Source organism: Protopterus annectens, chromosome 16.part0 (genome assembly GCF_019279795.1).
Source record: "Protopterus annectens isolate FY-2018-M chromosome 16.part0, PAN1.0, whole genome shotgun sequence".
NCBI classification, from domain to species: Eukaryota; Metazoa; Chordata; order Ceratodontiformes; family Protopteridae; genus Protopterus; species Protopterus annectens.
The window spans coordinates 846,543,824-846,570,530 of NC_056750.1; the positions used below are offsets into that span (position 1 = coordinate 846,543,824).

The 26,707-nt window shown below is 40.7% G+C and overlaps 1 protein-coding gene across 1 annotated transcript in view; it reads left to right on the forward strand.

Moving 5' to 3' along the window:
* The first annotated feature begins 4,179 nt into the window (after positions 1 to 4,179).
* The window catches only part of PRRC2B (proline rich coiled-coil 2B), a 3,584,159-nt gene continuing 3,561,631 nt past the window's right edge, over positions 4,180 to 26,707 (forward strand). Inside the window, exon 1 of the mRNA XM_044058194.1 lies at positions 4,180 to 4,436. The gene's annotated coding sequence lies outside the window, so the exon portion shown is untranslated. The remainder of the gene's footprint in view (positions 4,437 to 26,707) is intronic.

Here is a 26,707-nt window from a genome sequence, read left to right on the forward strand (position 1 = left end):
ACCAAATATTTTAGTCATAGAGGACTCCATTGTGAGACACACAGATGTCACACTCACCAGGCTGGACAAGGAGAAGGTTACGGTCACCTGTCTATCAGGTGCCAGGATCCATCAGATCACATATGTCCTCAAGTCTCTCAACAAGTATCATTATGACTCTGTCATAGTTCATGTTGGTGTGAATGACTTGAGACATACCTCACTGGACTATATGAAGAGACACATGATTGAGCTCAATGAATATGTGTCCCAGGCAGGTATGTCCCTAGCCTTGAGCAGCATTCTACCCTCACCTAGGATGATACCACAATATAAACAAAAAATGATTGACTTCAACAATTCGTTTGTTTCTGGTGTCATTCTAAGGGGATCCAGTTCCTGTCAGCCTGGGATAACATGGTTGATAGATCATGCTACTTTGCCAGAGATGGTCTTCACCTGTCAGCTAGGCTTTCAGTTACTGGCTAAGGCATTTGCTCCCCCATTGTGCCTTTTTTTAGGCAACATCTCAAGAACAAAATTTCAGATGTGAAAATATCACTCACAAATAAACTAAAGGTTATGCTGCTAAACACTAGGAGTTTAAATCAAAAACTGAACTCTCTGGAAACACTCGTCTTCTTGGAAGATGTTGACATCTGTGCAGTCACAGAAACTTGGTTCAGGGCCACAGAGAGTACCTGGGCCTTGCAAGGCTGCAATGCCTTCCACACTTTCAGACCACAAAATGAATGTGTGAGAATCAAAGGAGAAGCAGTACCATGGAGTTACTCAAAGGTCAGCTAACTGGGGGTAAGGCCCCCTTCAAGTCATCATTAGCTATAGACCCCCTTTAATGAACTGAGATACAGATGCTGCTTATTTGGACCTACTTGAGTCAATCAAATTACAACCAAATACTCTAGTCATGGGTGATTTTTACTACCCATCCATTGACTGGGAAACTTATATGAGTACAAACATGCTCGCACAAAGGTTCCTGGACTTTGTTAACACTAATGCCCTGGAACAAATAGTATGCAATCCAACAAGGGGCTCAAATATTCTTGAATTGGTCCTCACTAACATGAGTGACTGTTGCACCACCACAAGTATAGGACCCTCACTAGTTAAATCTGATCACAAATCAGTCACATTTGAAGTAGCTATAACACTGGAACCCCTCTTAGGTGAACTCAGGCTAAAAAAAATTCAGCAAAGCTAATTATACCCTACTAAGGGGTGGCATAACTAATTTCTAAGCTCCTGTTCCCACAGATGGCATTGACAACTTTACTAACATATACAAAAAATCCCTTGTACAAAAAGTTACACAAATGTATTGACACAGCTGTACTTGATAGGACCAAAACAAGATCCTCAAGAGAAAACAAGCCGCTCTGGTGCACATCTAGCATTAATAAGTTATACTACAAGAGGAAGAAGTTGCTGTCTAAGAATAAAAAAGAGAGGTCCTAGCACTGGAAAACACCCTCCTCAGCTTGAACAAACAAATAAGACAACTTGTAAGATCTTCTAAGGGCAACTTAAAAAATAAATTAGCAACCACAGCTAAGGATAACTATAAGTCATTCTTCAGCTATATCTGTAACCTAAAAGGTAGGACCCAAACATGTGCTGAACTAGCTGTGGAGGGCATCACACACACACTGATCTTGCAAAAATAGCTAACCTATTAGCTGACAGGTTTGACAAAAATTCCACCCCCGTCCCCTTCAAACATTCCACAAAGCACTTCCTCTACATTTCCCCCACCTTGCATCTCCAAAGAGCAAGTCATTAATGCTCTCTCCAAGGCCAAAAACACAGCCTCTATGGGACCGGATGGCATCTCAGATTGAGTTTTAAATGGTGTAAAGCATGAGTTAGCAACTCCATTAAGTACTCTCTTCAACCACAGCCTGAGTACTGGCTTTGTCCCTGCTGAATGGAAAACAACATCATTCTCCTTCATAAAAGGGGTACAGTAACAGACCTTGGGAACTACAGACCCATAAGCTTAACCAGCCTTACCTATAAGGCCATGGAACGAATCATCATGGACTTTATAAATAAGAATGTAGATGATCTCCAAACCCTTGATCCAACATGGTTTGGTTTTGTCAAAGCTAGGTCATACCTGTTCAACCTGGTGGACTTCAAAAACATCACTAGAGCCATAGATGAAGGCATTTCATGAACTTTAATCGTACTCTGACTTAGGAATGGGGTCCATTCCCGTCATGGTATTAGAATCCCAAAAGACTTGAAGAAATCAAAAAAGGAAGGCAAATCTGTGCATACAGCATACCTTGACTTAGCCAAGGCTGTTGACACAATTCCACATTCAGGCATCATTGATTAACTCTTCCAGTTGAATATCAACCCTTATGTTGTCAGGTGGGTTGCTAATTGTCTCATCAACAGATCACGCTCAGTCAGAGTTGGGGACTTTACCTCAACCAGCAGACCTGTCACCAGTGGGGTTCCACAAGGGTCAGTACTGGGCCCCCTATTGTTTGGAATATACTTCTCAGAAGTTCAGGCCAAAACAGAGGAGCTGTGGCTGACTAAGTTTGCTGCTGACTGCAAATTAGGAAAAATTATTGATTCCCCAAATTATGTCAATATACTTCAAGTGGGACTTACATAAACCAATGATTGGTGCTAAAGCCATGGAGTCAAACTCAATGTTAAAAATTGTATTATCATCCCCTTCGGTAAAGATGATATATCTGCAGACTATCACATAAATAATAATACCCTAAGTAAGACATCAGTACTGAGAGACTTGTGAATGCAAGTTGACTCTAGCCTAAACTTTGACCATCATGTGTCTACTGTGATAAGGAAAGCATTCCATGTTGCACACCTCATTAGCAAAGACATTGCCTCAAGAGCAAAAGAGGCCATAACACCCCTGTACTCAAGCCTCATCAGGCTAATAATTGAGTACAATGCTTCCTTTGGTATGTACCTTACCAGGCACCTGCAGCATCTTGAGAGACTTCAGAGATTTCTAACCAAGAAAATTCAGGGTTTCCAGCATATGTCATACATTGACAGACTGAAGTCATTGTCATGGTACTCAGTAGCGTACAGACTACTTAGAGAAGATTTGTACCTGGCCTACAGAGCAATCTTGGATCCAAACCTAATGGAAATGTTGCACATCTGCAAGTCAAATGGGACAAGGGTCACCTACTCCAGGGACTTTAACCTGGCCTGCGACATAAATAGGGTATGCTGGAGAGATAGATATGTCTCTCAGTGGTTACCACTTCTCTGGACTAGATTACAAATTCACATTAAACAAAGCCCCTCTATGACCTTGTTTAAGCATAGCCTGGATCTGGTCAATAGCCCAGTAACCAACTATGAACCTATGATATTCTTATGTATTGTATGCTTATTTATTATTCATGTTTTTTTTTTCCTGTGCTTCTGGGTCATGGCTGAAAAGAGTTTTTTGACCAGCCAACTTACCCTACTTTTAATACAGTATCTTTTTCATGTACAAAAGTGGCTAACAGGTGATCTTTCAGAAAAAAATTCCATTGTGCTTAGCAGTACATTGGATTTATTGTGGGTGTTTTTCCTGAAAGGTCTTTTTTGGCCCAGGTGAGTAGGGTTGCCAACTTTTCAAATAATGCCCAAATTGGGGCATCTTTTTTGTAGAAACGTTAGATTTTTTAGAATAAAGTATACCCGTGGCCAGTGGAAAGGACAGAACTTCACCTACTTGCCAAAATAAAAGCTTATTCTTGCAGCACTTGAGTTGTTTATGCTGTTTCATATACATACTAATCGTTTTATGCAATGAAACTTTTAAAGAGAACCTAAGAAATATTTTTATTTAAAAATCTCAGGACATTTGCCTTTATTTTTTTCCCGCAGGACAAAACTTCCAAATAGGGACTGTCCTGCGCAAAGAGGAACAGGTGGTAATCCTACTAGTAGTGAGAAGAACTTGTTTCTTTAAACTCATATCAGGTGTACATTTTATTCTGAATACTTGTTTCGTAGTTTGGGTATAACTGTTAATCTAAAATAGATACGTAGATTTCTGGAAATACAGTATTCCCCAAAATACGGTTTTAGGGCGCACACCCTGCGGTCCCTTTTACCGCTGACGGTGTTATTACACTGAAATGAACAAGTCTCGTAAGAGCAGCTGACAGCTGGAGATGCAGTTAGTGTTTAAACCCGTTACTCACATTCAGCGGCAACTTTGTGCGGCTCCAGCAGGCGTCGCTGTCACACTTAAAGACTAGCCAGGACGGCTGAGTAGTTCAAGCTAGATCGGGGATTGGCAGGCCAAGCAGGACTAACGCAGGGCGAGTGGGGAGAGTCGAAAAGAAAGCTCCAAACAATCTGTATCCATCTGTTTAACATAGATTGTACTCCAAGGTTTAATTTATTGTATTCCAAAGGACAAGATCTTGACAAAAGACTAGGTAGGAAGTATATATAATATTATTTTTATTTTATTCAGCTTAAAATGGAGATGGCTAGTAACATTTGAGACAAGATCTGGAAGACGTCTTGTTACGTAATTGGTTGTGCTATCGTATTGTTCCTTTGGCGTGATTATAGTTATTTCAAGTATCAGATTTAAGTGATTTTTTTTTTCCTTTTAAGTGCATTTGTAAAGCTTTTGTATGCAGTGTTTTTGAGAAAGTAGACTAAGAACTGGCTCAGCCATTTTGATTCACGGTTTGTTAAAAGGGCAATCTATTTTTATTAATAGATGTTTTCAGCTTCTATATTTTTTTTTCGTCACTATTGTTAAAATAGTGTTGTTGGTGGAAGAATAGCGACAGTATATTGTGTGTCGTGTCTTGAAAAGAAAAAAAAAACAGCTCTTTTTTTTGTGGGGGGGGGGGGTACCGTTATTATTGCCTTGAAGTACTGGTCAGTATTTGAACTGAAACGTTATTTTGTATTGAGTTCGGGCCTGGCTTCTACTCTGGGAACGGTTTCCTTTTAAAAGGAGGTAGGGGCGAGCTGTAGTAATTGTCGAATTTAAAACCTTGTTTTGGCAGGTGAAGGCAGATGATACAAGTGGGGTCAGGGGTTGGAATCTGGGTTTACCTGGCCTTGTATAACCTGACCCTATGTTTTGTAGTAGTTGCTACCAGTTTATTGCATTTTATTAAGTCACATGTGTTCTGTGTACATTTATAAGCACTTACCTTAGCATCACTTATCTTTGTAGGATAGATTGTTTACATTTCTCATAAAGGTAAGCTTCCCTTTCTGTGCTTGGCCTATTTATATATGAAGCTGTGTGGGCCTGATCCTTTTTACCATTATTCACAGTACATTTTATTTCTGTGTTTATATTTTCTTTACATGGGAGTGCACTGCTGTCTGGAACGGTTAAGCAACCGTTAATGTGGCGTTTGCAAAACTTTGCTTCTTAAAGGAGCAATTTGATAAGCGCTAGGGCACTGCTTGCGTAATGCAATGTTTTCCTTTGACTGTTACTGGTTTTGTTGAAGCAGTGTGTGAGATGGGTTTCCTTTAGCTGTTACAAGAAGGCTGATGTGTTTGATAACGCTATAAGGTGTCCTCTTCCTTTATTTTCTTCCAAGACCGGTTGTGTCTAAACATGGTGGTCCTAGTGTTTTAGAAGAGGGCCGTATTTCCTTCGGAGACCACTGCCCATTTGTAAATGGGACATGGCATTTCCTGTTTGTAAGTCATAGTTACGGATGGACGTAGTCATCGAGAGTATTACATCTGCAGTGTTTATCAGAGTTGTGTTAACAAAAACAATTTAAATAATCTTAATTATTCGACACAAGTTTCCAAAACACTGCAGCTTTAGCAGCCTGATAGTGACGTGCAGTTAGCTTTTGTACTGCTGGTGGGATTGCATGTTAGTACGTGGTACGAGCTGTCTTGTTTCCAAGCTAATGGAAAGGGGTAATTAAAATGTTTTTCACTTAAAAATAGGGTCATTTTCTTCTTGTTAGTAACTTGGGGTTTGGCCTGAAAGGGTTTTTTTTTATTTTAATTGCATCTCTTGGTAGTGCTAATCACAGAGAAACAGGATGGATTTATCTGACTCTGGATGGAACTGGGAACGCGGTGTGTAGATGTAGAGATCGGGTATGGGATATTAGGGCAGGAAATAGGAAGTGAACTGTGATGTATTTGTGAAATATGCGACTAGCCTGATTGCTTCAAATTCATGAACATTTTTTGGTGTATTCAGGAGTAATAAACTTGCGTGTGCCCACTGCATGGGTGTAATTATTTAGGGATGTCCTTGCTTAGTGTCAGGTTTTATGCTGAATTGCTGCTGTACTTGTTTGATCAGATGCACTCTTTCTGTGTTATATCCAGTGATGACTTTAGCCAGTAAATGCTATAGTTCTGTATAATGGAGGCGGCAGGCAGTGGATGCCTGACCAAATTAAATCAACCTGAATTAGAAACAATAATTCTGATTCTTAGTAGCATAATGCAAGTGTTAATATCATTTTGCAGAAAGCAATTGAACACACTGAACAGGAATAACAATTAACTTGGACTTCCAGCATCCCACCTTAAATGACCAAAAGGTTACTCTGGAACATTTGGCTAGGTTACCTGCTAATCTGCTCATCCACAGTTAGAAGCAGTCTGTGTATGTTGTATTCGTTTCAGTACGTAGATATTTTAAGGAGTCATGCAGACACTTCACTGCTGCCTGTTCAAAGTAGATTACTAAACAGTGTTGCATTTTTGCAGAGCAGGCTAAAGGTTATAGCTCGCTTAATCATGTCCAGGGATATGCAGTAATGTTATCAAAGCAGTGTGTCTGACAGATCTGCATATTAGTATTGGATAGTGTTTGCATTAAACCATTTTATTTGGCTGCATGGATTTCTCTTCAATTACTTGAACACATGTACCTATGCATGTAAGTAAACTGGTCCAGAGACCTTTTTTGACAATAGCTAAGTGGGAACAGTGCATGAAACTGTCTGTTTTCAAGTATAAGGATACAACAGAACGTGAGAATTGTTACAGCTGTAAAGGAAACAGATTTCTAAGTGTAAACGTCATCAGATTTTGTTACATGTACAGTATTATAACGTTTGCAATGAGAGTAAAACTTGTTACTGGTATAAAAGATGTTAACTAATGCGTATTGATAGTATAAAACCTAAAGAGATTTTTATTATAACTTTGTCACCAAGAGTGACCCTGTGTGGATATTAAATTATACAGTCTAGTGTGGAAGGAGGAGTATGATGGTGATTTCCACACATTATAGTAATGCTTACAGTATATTTATTTATTTATTTATTTATTTTACATTTGTATATGATCGCTATGTGTGGTTGAAATGGCTTGAAAACAGAAATGCTGACTTTTATTTTATTTATTTTTACGTATGTTTGGCCTCAAGATGAACAAGCAGCATTTGGTCTCAGATTTGGAGGCTTTTACTATGCTTACAGCTAAAATGCCATTGAGAGGTTTGGTTGAATTGAATTTACTGCCTTAAGTGCTCAATTTTACATTATTGGGTAAGGGCAGAATAGACTTTAGTAGTAAGGTCATTCTCTTTAATTTCCCTTCCCAAGGTCCATAATCTTGGTAAACCGGTGAATGGATTTTCTCTGAAGTGCTATCTATAGCTAATAGAACTTTCACCATTTATGAGTAGAATTTGTCTCGGTCCTTGTGGTGGTGTACCAGTACTTGTCTCATGAGTTTGTTCTTGGTCCACTTCTTTTCTCCATGTATATTAAATCTCCCTTTGCAACTTACCTCATTTAAATGTACTAGTATTTGCAGATGAGCTTTCACTGTTGCCCTTAAAGCCTTTGTGAACAAACTTTACTTTCTTGCAGAAGGTTTCTTGTTAATTTATTCTTGGATAACCAATTCCAGATGAGCTGTTGGTACTACTAAGTCTAGAATTATGTTGCCTATCTCATTGAAAACAGTACCTAAATCTCCTTAACTGTCAGTAGTGGATGTGTTCGGTGTCACTTTCTCTCCAGTTGTGCTACAGAAATGTCTAGGACTTAATGTTAGGCCCACTTACTCAATAGTCGGGATGTCTGTGATCCTTACTTCAGTCCTACATCATCTGAAAGTGGCCTGCGGAATGTCTAACCTGATTGTTATAAATATCGTAATCCCCATGGCTTGAAAAAACTCCCAGTTATACCTCCCTTTTTCAGGTCAAAATGCTCTAGTGTAACACAAACTGCTGAAAACTGAGTGTTTTATCCACTTGAGCTATTTTGTGCACTACTGCATCAGTATCAGTGAGGCGAAGTATCTTCCAATATTGGCTAGGTTCGAGTGCCTGTTTAGTACCTTCAACTTTGTGTCTTAACATGGGTACTGTCATTGCCTCGTATGTTGCAGCCTTACAGATCAGGTTACTTTTATAAGCAACTTTTTCTACAGATTTATTTAGAACCCATTTCTCCAGTCATAGGTTCATAGGTAGGTGCTAGGCTATTGGCCCTAGAGCCTGTATAAGCCTAGCCAAAAAGGTACCCTGGCTTTTGCCACCCAAGAAAATTATTTTCCGGTGACCCTGTCGAGCAGAGCCACAGAGGTGATCCCTGGGGTGAATTTCCCATCTCCCATCCAATCATCAAGATTTTTCTTTAAGAGTGCTAATGAGAGCTTTGTTTGATATAGGTAGGTTGTTCCAGAGTATGGGAAGTCTCTGGGACAGGAATCTATCCCTCCAGCATGTTCTTTTTATTGTGGTGACGAGGTTTGGGTCCCTAGAGCATGTAGCTTGGAGGGATTGGGGGGTTCTTTTTAAGTGGAGCATGTCCAGCAGCTCCGAGTTTGACATAGCTTTGTATGTTGGGCAGAGATCGCCTCAGAGTAGGCGATATGCGACAGAGTAAAGCTGGAGCTTTTTTTGAGACTGTCTGTGTAGGACATTTGTTTGAGGCCGGTAGTCTTCTTTGTGAGGTATTTCTGCTGTAATCCTGGTTGTGAAAGTCATTTACTGTGCCTGCCCCCACTGCCTGGAATAGTGCATCTCCTGACATGAAATTACCGGTCTAATCCTATTGGAAGTTTCACTTACTTAGTACAAATGTACCAGTATCAGGGATACTGGATAATGTAGATGTGACATATAAAAATATATATGCATTGACTTAACTTCAGTGTTGCTGGTTTTGTGAAGAGTAATATTTTACATATTGCATTTATGAGGCTGTTTCTTTCTCTGTCGTGCTGCTTATTGTCTGTATACCTAAATTTTGTGTTTATGGAATTGATTTCCTTGTAGCCTTGGTTGTGTACCGGCCTGCTTACCTGATATTGACTCGATTTGTTTTTTAATTAACACACAATATAAATATTAAAAAAATTGTGTTTTTGTGCTCCATAGTTCTGTCTGTATGCATACTTTTTCTAAACTTTTATATTGTTAAGGGTCCAGTGTGATAAAAAAATTAACGAATCCTAAGATGTTGGAAGGCTCTTGGGACTGCAGTTTAACATCTTGTCCAATTTGCTTGAGGTGGTGGTAGCTCAGATGAATGTCAAAAAAATCTCACTGTACCTGTTGAAAAGGGTAAAGGGGTGTTCCTCAATGCCATGGCCAATTTCCCCATGTAAAATAAATGTCAGTCAGTCTTTCCTAAAAAGAGGCCACTAATTTTGTTGGGACTAATCCAGTCAACAAAAGTTAAATTAATGCACTGTCATTCATTGCACAAAATGCTGAGTTGAGGTTGCTTGTTGTGAGCTCTTTTATGAGATGGAATACAGAGAGGGATTTCAGTATCTCCAGGTTCCTTGAAGTCTTTTTTTAGTTTTGGGGAGGCACTTTCAGGTTGTACAACATGCTTGGGTAGGTACATATAAAGTGGGTATTGTATTTTTGTAATAAGCCTCCGCCTCATAAGGCCGAAGTGTAGAGGGACAAGAAGCATCTTTGACATGCTCCTTCCAGCTAGTTGCCACAGATACTTTAAGCCTACTAGAACTGACTCTGACTGTCTTTGTGTTGGATGTCTTAAAACAGCAGCTGAGGCTGGTGCATGTCCAGTTTCCATTCTGATAGATAAATCCTATTCCCTTCTTATGGAAAAAAAATCATTCTTCCACTGCACAAGCTGGAGTACAGGTTTTTCAAGTATAGACCAATTTACTGTTTGACATTTCCTTCTAAAAATATTAGAAAAAATTGTATTCATACAGAACTTCTGAAGATAACCAGCTTCTGGCTGAATCGCAGGATAGCTTCTGTCCTCATCACAGCAGAACTGCTGCTTTGCTGAATTTTGTCAACACCCACAGAAACGCATGATGTGTAGTGTTCATCTGTATGGACGTAACAAAAGATTTATATACTGTCTTCCACCATAAAGTCACATTTTTAAGGCTCCCCACTTTTCTGCATTGCTTTTATAGCTGTAGTGCACACAAGTAGTGAAATGGAAAACATTTCTTCACCTTCTTGACAGTAAGTATTGGTGTCCATAAGCATCTACACTAGGCGCCATACTTTTCAACAATTACCTCTATACTGCTACAAAAATATGCTACCCTTGTTTAATATGCTGATGACTCCATCCTAATCTACTCTGCCAAATTTGTCTGTAAACTCCAAGACCTTACACAACAACCCATATTTGTTGAAACTTGGCTAATTATTTCACAACTACTACTAAAACCTAAAAAAAAAAGAATACCGTTCTTCATCCAAAAAGAACTACTATTCACTCTGACAACACCTTGATATAAAAAAGTAAATGACGCACAACTGCTGGGTGTCCTAGATGACCAGTTGAAATGACATGCACTTTAAAGAAAAGACAAACTCCAAACTCTTTACATTTATACAGAGCAATAGCCTACCTCCCTGACATGGCTAGAGGATGTACATGTTCTACTTTTCTTACTGCTCTCTCTGCTCTTGCCCTGATCTTCACTACTTACTGCTCTCTCTGTCCTTGCCCCGATCTTCACTACTTGCTGTTCTCTCTGTCCTTGCCCCGATCTTCACTAACCTTAAAGTCTTGCAACTGTCCAAACTCAGCAGTGTTTTAATAATAAAACAGGCAAATTTGCAGTAGACTAGAACAGAACACACCACTGCCCAGTCCTCGAGAATTAAACTGGTTAGAACTCAACATCACTTGGCTCGCTCTCAGCTAACTACGATAAACTGACTTTTTTTCTCTAGAAGCCAAAAAAATCTTTCATCCCCTTAGCATCTTAATCCATTTAGTTCCTCAGAACATTTTTATGTTATAGATAAAAATTGCTAATTACTGTAACCAAATTGTGTAATACTGAAGGTGACTGACTATATTCTAGTAGTGTAGCTAAACTGCAGAGCCACATCTCGCTACCACTGAAATCAATTAATAATTCAAAATGATTTAAAACAGCGCTAAAATTTCATCCGTCAAATCAATGGATCTGGTCCTGTACATCTCCAGGATAAATGCCACTTATCTTAAGCTTGCCATGTCATGAAATCATTTGTCTTCATTCAAAGTCTTGTGCCCCACAACTAGTCTTCACCAATACCTGAAGAGTGTTACTAGAGTCTCGTGTGTGTAGTTTAGTGACACTGATCTCCCATTTCTCTGAACCTGCTTTACACCCACCTCTTAACTACAGTATTAATAGGTTCATAGGTAGGTACTAGGCTTTGGCCCTAGGGCCTGTATAAGCCTAGCCAAAAAGGTACCCTGGCTTTTGCCACCCAAACAAATGTTTCCTTTGCCCCTGTTGAGCAGAGCCACAGAAGTGATCCACAGGGTGAATTTTCTCTCTCCCATCCAATCAAGATTTTTCTTGGAGTGCTAATGAGGAGCTTACTTTGATATAGATAGGTAGTTTGCTCCAGAATATGGGAAGTCTCTGGGACCGGCATGTGTCCCTCCAGCATGTTCTGTTTATTGTTGTGACAAGGTTTAGGTCCCCATGTTTTCGAAGTGCAAATTGCATGGTCTGTTGTCCAACAAATTCACTAATGCACCTCCTCAAATGCTCTGTTCAACATCTACTAAAATGTACGTCTTTTATACTGTAATACTTGCCTGTATATTTTCATATAAATGTTTAGTTTATTCAGCCACAGCATGAAGTTATGGAAGAGGATAGTGAAAGCTAGGTTGAGAAGGGAGGTGTTGATTCGTGAGCAGTGTGGTTTGATGCCAGAAAAGAGCACTGCGGCTGCAAGGTTTGCTCTGAGGGTGTTTGAGTATGGAGAAGGTCCGAAGGAGTTGCAATGTGTCTTTTTAGACTTGGAGAAAGCATATGACATGGTGCCTAGAGAGGAATTGTGGTATTGTATGAGGAAGTCCGGAGTGGCAGAGAAGTACAGGATATATACGAGGGCATTGTGACAGTGGTGAGGTCTACGGTAGGAGTGATGGAGGTGTGAGTACATCAAGGATCAGCTCTGAACCTTTTATTTGCAGTGGTGATAGGCTGACAGTCCCTGTGGACTGTGTTTGTGGATGACATTGTGATGTGCAATGAGAGTAGGGAACAAGTTGAGATCCTAGAGAGGTAGTGGTATGCTCCAGAGAGGAATGAAGGTCAGCAGGCATAAGATGGAGCATGTGTGTACAGAAGAATGGTGAAGATGAGAATAGAGTTGTTTGAAGGTGGGTGAGTTTAAAACTTGGGATCAACGGTTCACAGTAATGGTGGGTGTGGAAGAGAGGTGATGGAGAGTGCAGGCAGGGTAGAGTGGGTGAAGGAGTGTCAGGAGTGAGTTGTGACAGATTGGTACTAATAAGAGTGAAAAGGAGGGTTTCTAAGATGGGAGTGATGCTAGCTACGTTATATGGGTTGGAGATGGTGGCACTAATGAAGAGAGAGAAGAGCTGGAGGTGGTGGAGTTAGATGTTAAGATTTGCATTGGGTGTGACGAGCGGGGGTGGACAGGATTAGAAATGAGTATATTAGAGGGTCAGCTCAGTTTGTCTGGTTTGGAGACCAAGCCAGAGAGGCAAGATTATGTTGGTTTGGACATGCTGAGGAAGGATGTTAAGGATGGAAAAGGAAAAGAGGAAGGCCTAAGATAAGGTTTTATGGGTGTAGTGAGGCAGGACATGCAGGTGGTTGGTGTGACAGAGCAAGATGCAGAGGACAGGAAGAAATGGAAATGGGTGATCCGTTGTGACGACCCCTAATGGACGCAGCTGAAAGACAAGGATGACCAACAATGTTGGAGCTCTGTTTTCCTTGCTTAAGCAGAAGCTGGGTTTTTGATCACACCCGGTAAACAAATGCAAAATAAATAAATGATGTACCTTGGCAAGTAAATTTGCAGAAGACTGACTTTTGACCACTGCCAGTACTTTGTGTCCAGAAGGGCTTCCTGACTACAACCAAGACATGTTGGTCAAAAGACAACTCGCTGTCAGACTTGGATGTCTGTGTAACTAGTTTGTTTTGATAGGTTGTGCCTGCAGTGTGATTTCTAAAGGTATGGATAGTAACTAACTGTGCTGCTCTCAGTGGAGTTTAGGGTGAGACTGTGATTTTCAACCAGTGGGGTTGAACTTGATGACTGCACCTGATCTGTGCACTAGTGTAATGTGCACAAGCAGAATAATGAAGAGTTTTAAAACAAAAACAGGCACCAATGGAGGTGAAATGAAGAATTCAAATACTTGTAATGGAAACAACAGCTGTATTTATTCAATACATAAATGCACACATTACGCGGCATATTGATCCACCAGACTTTATCCAAGCTGTAACAAACCAATTTATACCCCTTCCCCCTATAATTAATTAACCAATTAGTAGTTTAATCAAATTAATTTAATGTTACAAACATTAACCCTTCTGTGCACATTAGCACGTACTTTAACTTAAAAATATACTGTTAATACATAAGTATATGAAATCTTTGTACTGAACCTATTGACAAATCATACAAAATTTACTGGTATGCATAAAATTAATGCAAAAAGCTCCTATATTAGAATAAATAAATTTAAAATACTCCTACATAGTCCTAAGAGTTTTAATAAAAAAAACAAAAAAATATATGTATCCTGCCGAAAAACTTGCAGAAGAATGTATTTGTTCACATGCTTGTCCTTAAAATTAATTTAATAAAATATTAATGTTTAGCATATTATAATATGAACAAGTGAAAATGTACTTTTTAATCTAATTCATACAATAAATCCAATCCTACAACTTAGCTGTCCTCCCCCTTAAGATGGGGGCAGTGGAAATGTGTTCATTAAGACCTGAGAGGCTATTGGCTTCAAGCAATAACTGCCAATATAGTTCCCAAACCTCTGTCCAATTCTCCCAAGGCCCCCCCCCCAGTGTCCTGATGCACCATTTCTATTACACAAAAAAAAATATTTTGCTCCAACACATTATGGTGTATTTATATATTACATTATTGCCATCTTTTATTCTAATGGCGTTCAAATGTTCATATATTCTTTTTAGTTTGCATGTGGTCTTTCCAATATAAAATGTACCACATGTTTTACATAGAGCTAAGTATATCAAACCTTCACTATTGCAATTGGAGAAGCTACCACTCTTAATGGTATACTGCCTATCTGGAATATATAAAAAGAGTCTGGTCTCAAAATATATGCACATTGGGCAAATGTTCCACATTTATAAGTCCCTACCTTTTTTCCACTTGGCCCTTCTGTAGTTCTTCTCCAATTCCTTAAGGTTTTTACCTCTTTTTTTTTTTTTTTTTTTTTTTTTTTTTATGTAAATTGTAATTGGTTTTTAAATAAATTCTCCAATTCTGAGTAACAACCAAACCTTTCCCAGTGTTGTGTAATATTTCGAATCATGGGGGTCTCTTGATTATAGTACAAAACATAATCCCCCCCCCCCCAAAAGTATTCTCAATCTTATACTCCTCCTGCACCTCAACTTTTTCACATCCCAAAATTGGGGCAAATCTAGAGGTTTTAGCATTTTTAACCTCTACCATCACTTCCTCCACCATTTGGTGCAGGATATTTCCTGGCTAAAAACATGTCCCTCATCTTCAAACTTTCCTGTTCAAAGTCCACGTCTCTAGATGTCATCCTGCTACTACGGATGAATTGCCCTTTTAACAATGCTTTTTTTCTGTTTGTTTGGGTGTGTACTACTATAGTATAGGTTCATAGGTTGGTACTGAGCTATCTGCCCGAAAGCATATATTAGCTCAGCCACGTTGTGCGGTATTCGCCGCCCCTTTAGTAGTTCCCTAGACCCTTGTACTAACAGCTAGTACCCTTGGCCCCTATCTAGTAGTGCTGTTGGTGTGATCCCCGGTGTTACCCATCCACTCATCAAGGTTCCTCTTGAAGAGTGATAGTGAGGGGCTCTGTCTTGTGTAGATCGGGACCCTGTTCCATAGTAAGGGAAGTCTCTGCGAAGGAAATCTATCCCTCCAGCATGTTCTATTCATTGTTGTGTTGAGGTTTATATCCCTAGAGCGTGTAGCTCGAGTAGATTTGGTTTTGCTAAGATGGAGCATGTTCAACAATTCTGGGTTGGAAATGGCCCTGTGCGTTGGACAGAGATCACCTCTGAGAAAGCGGTATGCAACAGAACAGCTAAATCGTGCTACATAGGGCAACTGTTTGAGGCCAGTAATTCTCTTGGTTAGGTACCTCTGTGGTCCCTCCAGCTGCTGGAGATGTCTAGCCAGGTACATTCCAATTGGTGCGTTGTACTCAATAATGGGTCTGATGAGGGAAGAGTAGAGGGGGCACCATTACATCCTTGGATCTTGATGCGAACCCTTTCATGATCAGGTGGGTCACACAGAAGGATATTCTAACCACTTTGGCAACATGGTTATCAAAGGAAAGCTGGCTATCTACTTGGGTCCCTAGATCCCTTATTTCTTCTTCAGATTTCAGGGGATTATGTCCGATGTTGTAGTTTGCGGGTACTCTGTTTTTTTCCAAAGGGGATTACTACGCATTTTTTTGCATAAAAAATGTATTTGTATAAATAAGAGTTGGAGAAGGTATCCTCCTTGTATACGCTTGAGGTGTATTGCTGTAAATGTTTATCCTTCTTAGTGGAAACATCCAGGAAGTTGATCTCTTCTCTAGAAATATGGTGGGTAAATTTAAAAAATTCAGTAGTCCTATTTAAATATTGTATAAAATCCATTAACTTGGCCTCCCCTCCCTTCCAAAAAATACATCTATCGTCTAGATAACATTTGTAGTATACCTAGTACTGTGCATATTCCGATTCGAGCACAAATTTCTCCTCCCACATCGTAAGTACTATGTTTGCATATGTAGGGGCACAGCATGCCCCCATAGCAACCCCTTGTATCTGCTTGAAAAATTCACCTTCAAAAAATAAGTCTTGCTGCAAGACCAAATCCATTAACTCAGTATGTACCAAAACATTGTTATGGTCCAAATTTCCATACTTATTAATGGCCTCCTGAAACCATTCAAAACCTGTTTGAATAAGGAATCACATTGAATAAATAGGTCCTGTATATCCATTGTAACAAATATGATGTAATCACAATACTTGTCATCCTTAATACTACTTAGAAATTCCCAGGAATCTTTCAAGATTCTGTTGAAGGAAACCCATATGTTCTTTAATTTGATGTCTAAAAATTTGTCCAAAGGGTAGGTTTTGGAACCATTTGCGGCTACTATTGGTCTCATTGAGGGGTCCTCCACATTCTTGTGCACTTCGGGTATCCCAGATATGGCAGGGATTCTGGGTTTTTCCACACTGATATTTATAGGTGTCATGGTTAATTTAGATTATCATCCATTTATTTTAAAGCAAAATCTATTTTACAGTAAGCTACATTGATTTCATTCCTTGATACCCTAACGCATCTAGTAGTATCATTTAACATATTCATCATTTTACTGGAATAAAGAATGCTGTCCATAAATACTACCCCACCCTCGTTATCAGGTTGCATCACCCTAATATAACAATCTTCTTGTAATGATTTAAGAAGTTCCATCTCTTCCCTCGTGACATTTGGTTTACCTTTCCAATTTTCCTTAAATTCTTCTCTAATCTTTTCTATCTGCCCAGATTTTTTTAACTGGGGGTGCATGGGTGGGTTAATGATGCTAGGTTTTCTAACTTCAGTGTTGCCTCTAGTATTTTGCTGCCCATGAAACATAATTTTCCAAGTTTTTCTTTCTCAAAAAAATTCTTAAATCCATCAAACTATCCACCATATTGCCCCTACTAGAAGGAATAAACTCAAAACCTTTTGAGAACAGCGTGAAGTGCTGCATATTTATCTCCACGCCACTATAATTTATAAATACTAAAGTACTTGAATATGTCGTGGTCCCTGAACAACAATATCTCCTATATTATCCCCAGTGTCTTGTTCCCCTCCGCTGCTACTTTGCTTTATTTCCTGCCGCTTGTGGAACCCCTGGGAAAATACCATACAGGTGATTTGTATCTCAATCTGTCCGATCTCCTAGTATTTTAAATGTATTTATTCTAATATATGAGCTTTTTGCATTAATTTTATGCATACCAGTAAATTTTGTATGATTGTCTAAGTTTTAAGTAGAAAGATTTCATATACTTGTGTATTAACAGTATACTTTTAAGTTGGAGTAAGTACTTGCTAATGTGCACAGAAGGGTTAATGTTTGTAACATTAATTGTTTTGATTCAACTACTAATTGGTTAATTACAGGGGGGAAGGGGTATGAATAGGTTTGTTGCAGCTTTGATAAAGTTTGATACGTCTGAAGTCCGGTGGATGAAAATGCCGTGTGATGTGTGCATTTATGTCTTGAATAAATACAGCTGTTGTTTCCATTACAAGTATTTGAATTCTTTATTTCACCTCCATTGGTGACTGTTTTTGTTTTAAAGTTGTTTCTTGGTCTTGTCAGGCACTTTACCTCTTTTTGTTAGAATATGAAGAGTGTAACATTAATTCTGTGCAGCACTTAAATGGCGAAAGTAATCAACGTTGACATGTTAAAGTTAAGCAAATAGTAGTTTATTTCACTTAATGTATGTATTTGCATTTAGTCACACTCTCTTTCTACAACTGAAGCATATAGTGGGAGGAGGGGGTTGTCGCTTAGTTTTGCCCAACGCTTTTTGTAACCTCGAGCTTTAGCAAAGCCAATTCTGTCGGTCAAAAAATGTTATATTCAAGTTCATATTCATTGCTTCAGTAATGCTGTCTGGGCTTTGTAGTAGAACAATACCCCACTGTGATTTTTGTGCAGGAATGGGTGTGACCTATGTGATTGACTGGGCAAACCCATGTGACATTGCATGCAAAATAAGGCTGAGTGACAAGCCATGCAGATTATCCAATGACCCATTGCATCTGTGACAGTTTGTTTCCTTTCTTGAAATACGTCCATTCCAAGCCAGTTATTGTATCATTTTAACTGGGAGATGTAAGGACAGGTTCAACCATTAGCATGAGAGAAGGGCAGTATGTACCCAGTACGTAGCTGGACCCCACCTAATTTTGTGCTTTAAATTGCTTTTGCAGGGGGTCAAGCCCCCCCTGCACTCCCCACATTTCTTAAAACTTTTGTGCTTCAGATTACTTTTGCGGGGGGGGCAAGCCCCCTACAACCCCTACGTTTATTAACTATAGTTTTCATGATTATCAGCTGCTATGCAAGTTGAGAAAAATGAAGCGATTGTCTGTGTGAGGGATGTTACTTCAGGTATGTACAAGTTTTGCCTTAACACGAGTAATAAGTGTGTTTCCATGAGCTGTAACTGTTTGCAAAGTAAGTTTTACACAGAAGTAAAGCTGCTGCTTTCTACTGAAACAGTACTCCTCTCATACAAAGCACACTTCCAAACTCTGGTGAACACGAGCTGCTTATGTCCCTGTCCTTATTAGTTTTCATTGCATTGTATTTATTAATAATATTTTTTGCGTAAAATCACTGCAGAGTGAAAGGGATAGAATTTCACATGCACTTGCTAGACCGTACTTTTGTAAAATATATTAAATTCCAGATTCAACTACACTGTTCATATTCTGTTTGGTAAAGCTTAACTATCTCATGTTTATTCATAGTAAAACTAGCAATTACAGGGAATTGTAGTGGGCGGTCCTTGCTACTGCACATCTGGTGGGGTAATCTAATACAAAACCGCCGTCTGTTCATCATGGTCTGTCTTCCCCTTTTTTCTTCAGTCTTTGCCAGTGTTTCTCTAGTGAACCCTCTCTTCATATTATATGGTCAAAGTATGTGAGAGTTTTGTTTTAATATCAGGATTTTAATGAAGTCTGTGTGTATGTTGTGTTGTTTTTAGTACTGACCTGATTATCTTGCAGTCTAAAATTTCTAAAAAAAAAAAGCTTTCTCCAGCACCACAGTTCAACAAAGGCATCCCCACCCCGGGGTGTATCTTTTATGTATAGTTCAATTCTTGCAGTAGTATGTGGTGGTGGGGGGGGTCACATCACATCATATCATCAATGTGATGTCTTTACTGTTTGAAATCTTATCCAATTTTGCTGTAGTTTTCCTGCCAAAAGAGTATTTTATTTGCTTGTACAACTACAGTCACTATTTTCAAAGAATTTTTCAAAGCATTAATAGGACTACAAGCTTTTATATTGGTGCAGTGGGTTGTTTACTCCAAGCTTTTATATTGGTGCAGTGGGTTGTTTACTCCTCTACCTTTTGCCTTCATTAACAGGCTGTTTAATTCTTCCATATTTTCAGTCGCTGGAGTGGTGTGATCTGCCTACTTAAGGTTAATATTTCTACCAGCAGTTATGATTCTAGTGTTTTACATGATGTATTTGGCACACAAATTGAATAGATAGGATGACGGTCTAATTATTAACGAGCCAATTGTTCCATATTCTTTTTTAACCATCTAGTAATTCCTTTTATGTCTAGCTTACAGGCGTTTGAGCATTACCTTGCTAGCATGTGAAACTACCTTAAATTGTTTAAAACATTCAGCAAGAAAATCAAACCAAGACTCAGGATTACAACGAGGCAACCAGGCCTTTGGCTGAAAAATTCAAACAGCATATATCCTTCAAACAGAAGGATTTATCCAAGTAACAAGTCCGGTCTGTGTAAAATTCACAACTCGCAGTTCATTTATTTGAGTGACAGAAAAACGGTAAGCGCTTTCGCTAGATTGCTTCCTCAGACCTTCAAGAACGCACCTTTCCTGTCCTTGTATACTACCTTCAAATATTTCAAAATGTCATTACTAATCAGAACACTTCTTACATGGTCATGTGTCCAATTTAAATATTTATCCAAAAATAAAAGCAAAGGTAAAATGCAGAAGTAAAATGTAAAAGCACAGCAACAACTTGCTCAATATAAAATGTGTAAAAGTTATACAGCACCAATATAACGCGTATAGCATGCACTAATTTATACAGAAATAAAATAATAAATGCACAGCAACAGCTTGCTCCAAACACAATTCAAGAATATAGTTAAAAATATGTAAGGGTTATACAGCACAGTTGTAACGCACAACCTGCACTGATTTTATAATATAGCCATAATACAACCATAGAAGTCAGAAATCAAATATTTTGAGTTTCTGACTTCACTTTTTCATCTTCTTATTCTTTAGGTAAGGTTTAATAGAGGCTCTTTCATAGAGTCCTCTTCCTTTGTCTGCTCTAAAGGTTGTAATCCATCATGCCTCTCTGTTTTCAGTAACATTTCTGACGTCACCTTTTCTAATGCTTGGTACAATAACCTCTATAACTCTGGAGATTGATTTATTTATCTTTTGTTTTGATTCTGGCCTTTGTTTACATTTTCAGTCTGGCTTTCTGAGCATGGCCCAGCTTTGGGTGTGGGGGTTGGAGGAGGGGTGCTTATAGGATGTTTCAGTGATGGTCCATCTCAAATTGCAGTTGTACTCGCAACAGCTTTCCCCCCCCAAGTCTTTTGGTTTCACCCGTGCTTTTTATCCCCAGAGAAAAGTAGTTTTTCGGGAATTTTATGACCTCGCCACTACCTTGCAGGAAAACACATGAGCAGTGCTAAGCTAAAACATAAGATGTGAAGTTGTTCAATCTCACCGTTCATACTTTACTGATGGGTTCAGAGCAGATCCCTCAGCTCTGATACGGACAGTTGCAAAGCTCGAGGTCTTCAAATAGCTCGAGGCCAAGTCCCTATCCCATGATGCACCTGTAAATTACCTCAGATCTAGTTTGCCGCTGCAACAGATCGGAGGTTCTGATTTTAGCTCTGTCCAGATAAGCTTTTTTCATTAATATCTTGTAAAAAAAAAAAAATATTTTGCTAGTTGAATATTAAATAGGATTGTTAAAGCTTTTATAGCTTTTTAGTGTGTTTTCCCATCCCATTTATTGTTCTTTATAAATTTCTAGTTGGCCTCTTTTAGGCCTAGTTTAGTAGTAGTTAGTGTGGTCTTTCTAGTCTTCTGCTTTTTATAGATAGGCTTAGTACAGTAAACCTTAGATAACCTAGATAAGGTTATTGCTTATTTTTCAGATTGCTGAGTGTTATTCAGTGATCTTTGTAATTTTTCTTAGTCACTTAGATTTGTTGTGTGGTCTGTCTAGCCTTCTGTATTTAAATGAGGCTTAGTATGTATTACTGTTAAAATTTGCAGTACACACTGCTTACTTTAGGTAAGGTTGTTCTCAGCAGCTATCCTTTTTTTGCATAGTCTGTTTGTGTGCCCAAAAAATGTCAGAGATGGCCACGTAAATTTGTGTTTACTGTCTAGGGGCTCTGCATTTGCAAGACAGTTGTGCCATTTGCCATTCATTCTCCTCTAGGGTCCTGCAGGAAAGGAAGAGGAAACTGATCGGTCGAGGCTTGTTGAAGCCTTCATTTCAGGAAGCTTGGAGTGACAACTGTGGTTCCAGTAGGTCTTCAAAGTCTTCCAAGAGATCGGACTCGAAAATCTAAGACGTCGTCTACTTCGGCTCCGCTGTCCTCTGTGCAGACAGTCTTCACCTTTTTGGAGCTGGTTCCCAGTCTTGGAACCGGTCTCCGAAGTGCCGAAGAGTCCTAGCCTCCAGTCAGTGCCACCTGTCAGATCTGGACTTGGATCGCGTGGTACAGAAGCTGTTATTGGCTTCGACACAAATTGCTTTGGAGCTGAAGGCCACTGCACAGACTCTTACTATTCCTCCTCCGAGCCATGCTGGTCCTTTTGGAGCTGGAGGAGGTCCACCTGATGTTAGTGGAACCCTCGGAACCAATGCTTGCTCCAGTGTCTTCGGGTCTGTGGACTCTGATGTCTTCAGTGCCTATCGAGGACTCTAGAAGCCGTAACTCTGGTCCAGAAGGACAGTCGGACTGACATGTCGGTTCCGACTTTGTCTCAAGGCCTCAGCTTGAATGAGCTTTGCTCTTGGCTCGGAGCCTACTGTGCCGGGGGTGTCAACAGTTTCTTCAGATCTGTCTGCTCCCTCGCATTGGAGCAGAGGTGCTTTCTATGCCATGAGGAGTCGTGTCCTAGGACAATCCTCTACCTCGGGTCTGCCTTCCTCCTCCCCTAAACTGCTTGCCTGCTTCTGCCTCACATGTCCTGACCAAGCGTAGAGACCCAAAGCCTCAGGAAGCCCCATTGGGTGGCCCCTGCTCTTCCAAGACCTCACCAGAGGCTCCCACTGAAGAGATTCCCAGGAAGAGATTTTGCAAGAGGAAACACTTACTCCCCACAGGAGTCTCTCGCATCGGATACTGACTTGGATCAGTCTGTCGGAACAGTCCCCTTCTGGGGGTATCTCCTTCACTGAGATACTTGAGATCCTTAGGCAGAGGGGTGACCGGTAGTCCAAAAGCCCTACTGAGGATGTCTGCTCTCATGAGGGCTTTTGGGTCTCCGCCCTTCAATAAGCTGCTGCAGCTGGTCTCAAGAAGGGCGTGGGAGTCTCCAGATACTATGGAGCCTGTCCATAGGAGGCCTAATAAATTCATTTCTGCCCCACTTGACAAAACATTCCTAACTAAAAGTGTTCTGGTTGATGCCATGGTGGTGGCGGCCACCAAGAAGGAAATGTCTGAGATTTCTTGTCTATCCATCCTCCTAGTAGAGACTCCAGGATTATGGATAGATATGGGAAGTGCATGTTTAGTTCAGTAACTTTTTTGCTGTCCGTTCGCTGAACTATTTAACCCATTTTACTAGGTTACAAAGAGATCTCCTTAAGGAGTTTGGGAGATGCTGTTCACGATACAGTTGCTGCCCAGCTTGCTTTCTAATGTCAACTCATGCATGTGCCTCATCCTGGTAGCTGATGGAACGAGTAGGGCAGCGGGTACAGGAGTTGCTCTGAAGGAGACTTTCCTGGATGCACTTGTGTTCCTTCATGGAGCCCTTCATGTCATCCTTCGTGAGTGCTCCCTTTGATGGCTCGTCCCTTTTCGGGCCTAAAGTGAGGGAAACCTTAACCAGGTGTGAACAGGACAGAAAAGACAGTCTGCCATCGGGGTCCATTTTTCCACCCCTACCCTAAAGGTCAAAGGGGAGGAAAAATGTGGTTCCAAAAAGCCCAAGGAGCCTTTCAGGACACACATGGTGAGCCCCCCTCCAGGGTCAGAGGGGATAATAATGGAAGACGCCGCCCTCTTAGCAGAGGGGGTCCGCAACACCAGGGTGCCGGAGATCACTTCTCTGGAAGCCTTACCAGCGCTCCTGAGAGGTGGCCTGACTGTCCTACTCCTGGAGACAGTCGGGGATCACTTTCTTTGTACCCAGCTGTCTTATTTTGAGCCAGGCGTCTGGGTAGAAAGATATAATTTCCAGAGGGTATTTCATTCCATTTGCCACCCCCCCCCCCCCAATCATAAGAAAAATCCAAAACGTTCCACCCAGTTACAGGGAACAGGCAACAATAGAGGTCCAAACGTTGCTAAGAAAGAGTAATCTAACCAGTCCCAGCAGACCAGACAGGATCCAGAACCTACTCAAGATTCTTTTTGGTTCCAAAGAAGACTGGGGACTGGAGACCCATGTTGGACCTCAGCAGACTGAACAAATACGTAAAGAAAGAGAAGTTTCAGATGGTTACTCTTAAGCCTATACTTCCTTCTTGGGGAAAGACAATTGGATGTGCTCTATAGATCTCAAGGATGCATACTACCACCTAAAAATGTCCAGGATCACCTGCGCTTCCGGCTGGGAGCCAGTCATTACCAGTTTCGAGCCCTGCCCTTTGGTCTCACTACAGCCCCCATAGCGTTCACCAAATGCATGGCAGTGGTCACGGCTCACCTGAGGCGTCTAGGATTCCAGGTGTTTCCGTACCTAGACTACTGGCTGCTTACTGCCACCACCAGGTATCAACTCATTCAGGACAGGGAGTCCACTCCGTCACTCTGCAATCATCTGGACATTACAATCCACTCGGAAAAATCTGTCTTGTCACCATCGCAGCATATCTCTTTCATTGGGACAGAGTTGGACACCACCACCACACTAAGGCTTCCAATAGAAAGTTTTCTCCTCTTCGTTAACATGTCACCATTCTGATATCAAAAGACCAAGCACCAGCATCAGAAGTTCTGAAAGTATTGGGCATGATGGCAACAGAAATTCTAGCCATACCACTAGCCCGTATGCACATGCAGGTACTCTAATGGCAATTGTTCTCTCAGTGGTCTTGCCAAGAGCTTCCCATGAATCACACTATGTAATCACAAATTCTTGCAAGAAGGACCTTCAGTGGTGGTTCACCTCACTTCATGTCACAATAGACACCCATTATGCTACCCCTTCCATTGGCCACAGTGATCACGGATGCTTCCCTGATAGGGTGTGGGGGGGGGCATTTTCAGGGAAAGACTGCCCAAGGCACAGGGACTGAGCCTGATCAAGAGACACATCTGCATATTAATGTCCTAGAGATGAGAGCAGTACTTTTGGCGTTTCAGTACTTTCAAGACTCTCTTCCTCTGGATACCATTGCGATTCAGACACCACATGTCAGTGGTCTGGTACTTGAACAAACAAGGAACCAGGTCTTGCCCCCTTTGTTGCGAGGCTGTCAGAGTTTGGCATTGGGCTGTTTCCACCAAGCACTTTCTGTTGGCAACGCACATCCTGGGAAGATCCAACATGATAGCAGACTAACTGAGCAGGGCAGTCTTGTTGCCCCACGAGTGGTCCCTCAAGAAAGAGATTGCGGACAGGATATTCCGCAAGTGGGGACAGCCTTGCTGTGACCTTTTTGTCCGTCACATGAACACTAAATGCAGAAGCTACTTTGTCCTGATCTCCCCCTCATGGAGAAACCCCAAGGAACGCACTCGTACACGATTGGCCTCCTGGTCTCCTTTATGCATTTTTCACCAATCCCATTGATACCAAAAGATCTACAGAAAGCAAAATCCCTGGGAAGGACCATCATTCTAATAGCTCCTCATTGGCCTCGTCAGATGTTGTTCCCCTTCCTTCAACTTCATCTTTTGGAGGATCCTTGGTTTCTGGACCCAGTTCAAGACCTTCTAACATACCTGTTGGGGGACCGTCATCCCCCTCTGCAGTCCCTGAAGCTGACAGCTTGGCTGCTCCAGTTCCCATCATAGCCAGGTTCCATAACCTTTCCAATGAGACAGAATAGATCCTTTTGTCCTCTCAAATCTTTTACCAGAAAGCTATATCTTAGCAAATGAAGAAATGTTCTATATGGGCCTCTAAAAATAATACTGAACCTTACCAAACCTCTATGGCTTCCATCTTAGAATTCTTGACAATGATTTTTAACAAAGGAGCTGCAGCAGCAGCAGTTCAGGTTCAGTTGGCTGCTGTCTCTTAACTTTCATCTTGGATTTGAAGGTTGATATGAATATCATGTCTCACAAGTTATAAAGCCTTTCTCAAAGGGGCTTTTCATATTAGACCACCTGGAAGTCTCCCTATTCTCCATGGAATATAAATTTTCTGCTTTCACGTATAATTCTTCCGCCATTTGAACCAGCTTCATCTTGTGATCTCAAAAGTTTGTCTTAGATGGTCTTCCATCACTTCTGCCTGCAGAGCGTCGGAGCTTCAGGCTTTATCCCTCAAGCCTCCCTATTTGATATTTCATGCTGACGCAGCATCACTTAGAACAAATCCCTCATACTTGCCCAAACTTTGCAGTGAAACCAAACTCAACCAAGTTTTCTTCCCCAATCATTTCTAACAATTTAGAGTCTATGCTGCACAAACTTTGTTCACAGCTCAGATTTTATTTGGCTAGAACAAAAGATTTCAGGAAATCGGACCAGCTTTTTGTTTCATTCTCAGTCTCCAGGAAAGGGAGACCAGTGGCTAAAACAACTCTGTATCACCTTTGCCTGTTCAGCTGCCAATATGCCTCTGCAACATAAGATTAAAGCTCATTCAACCAGAGCAGTTTCTACATCTGCCTTTTCTGCCAGACTTCTCATTGATAACATTTGTGCTTCAGCCACTTGGTCAAAAACTCATAACCTTCTCCTCGACTGAAGAAGGGAACACCTGCACTACATCTCGAGCAACACATGGCCCTTCTAAACCCACAGCAACATTAAACCCACATATGTGGAAGCCCTTAACATTAACCTACCCAAGCAACAAGGACCTCCAAAGCTGAAACGCAAACAAACGCCAATCGCAACCAAATTGTCAGCTCACACCACCAGTGTGCTGCCCAACGGCCCCCAAGGCAAGACAACATACCCAACACTTCAGTCATAGGTGACTCTCTAGTCGGGCACACTGATGCCCCACTCACCAGGCTGAACAGGGAGTTGGGTGCCAGGATCTGCCACACAATGCATGCACT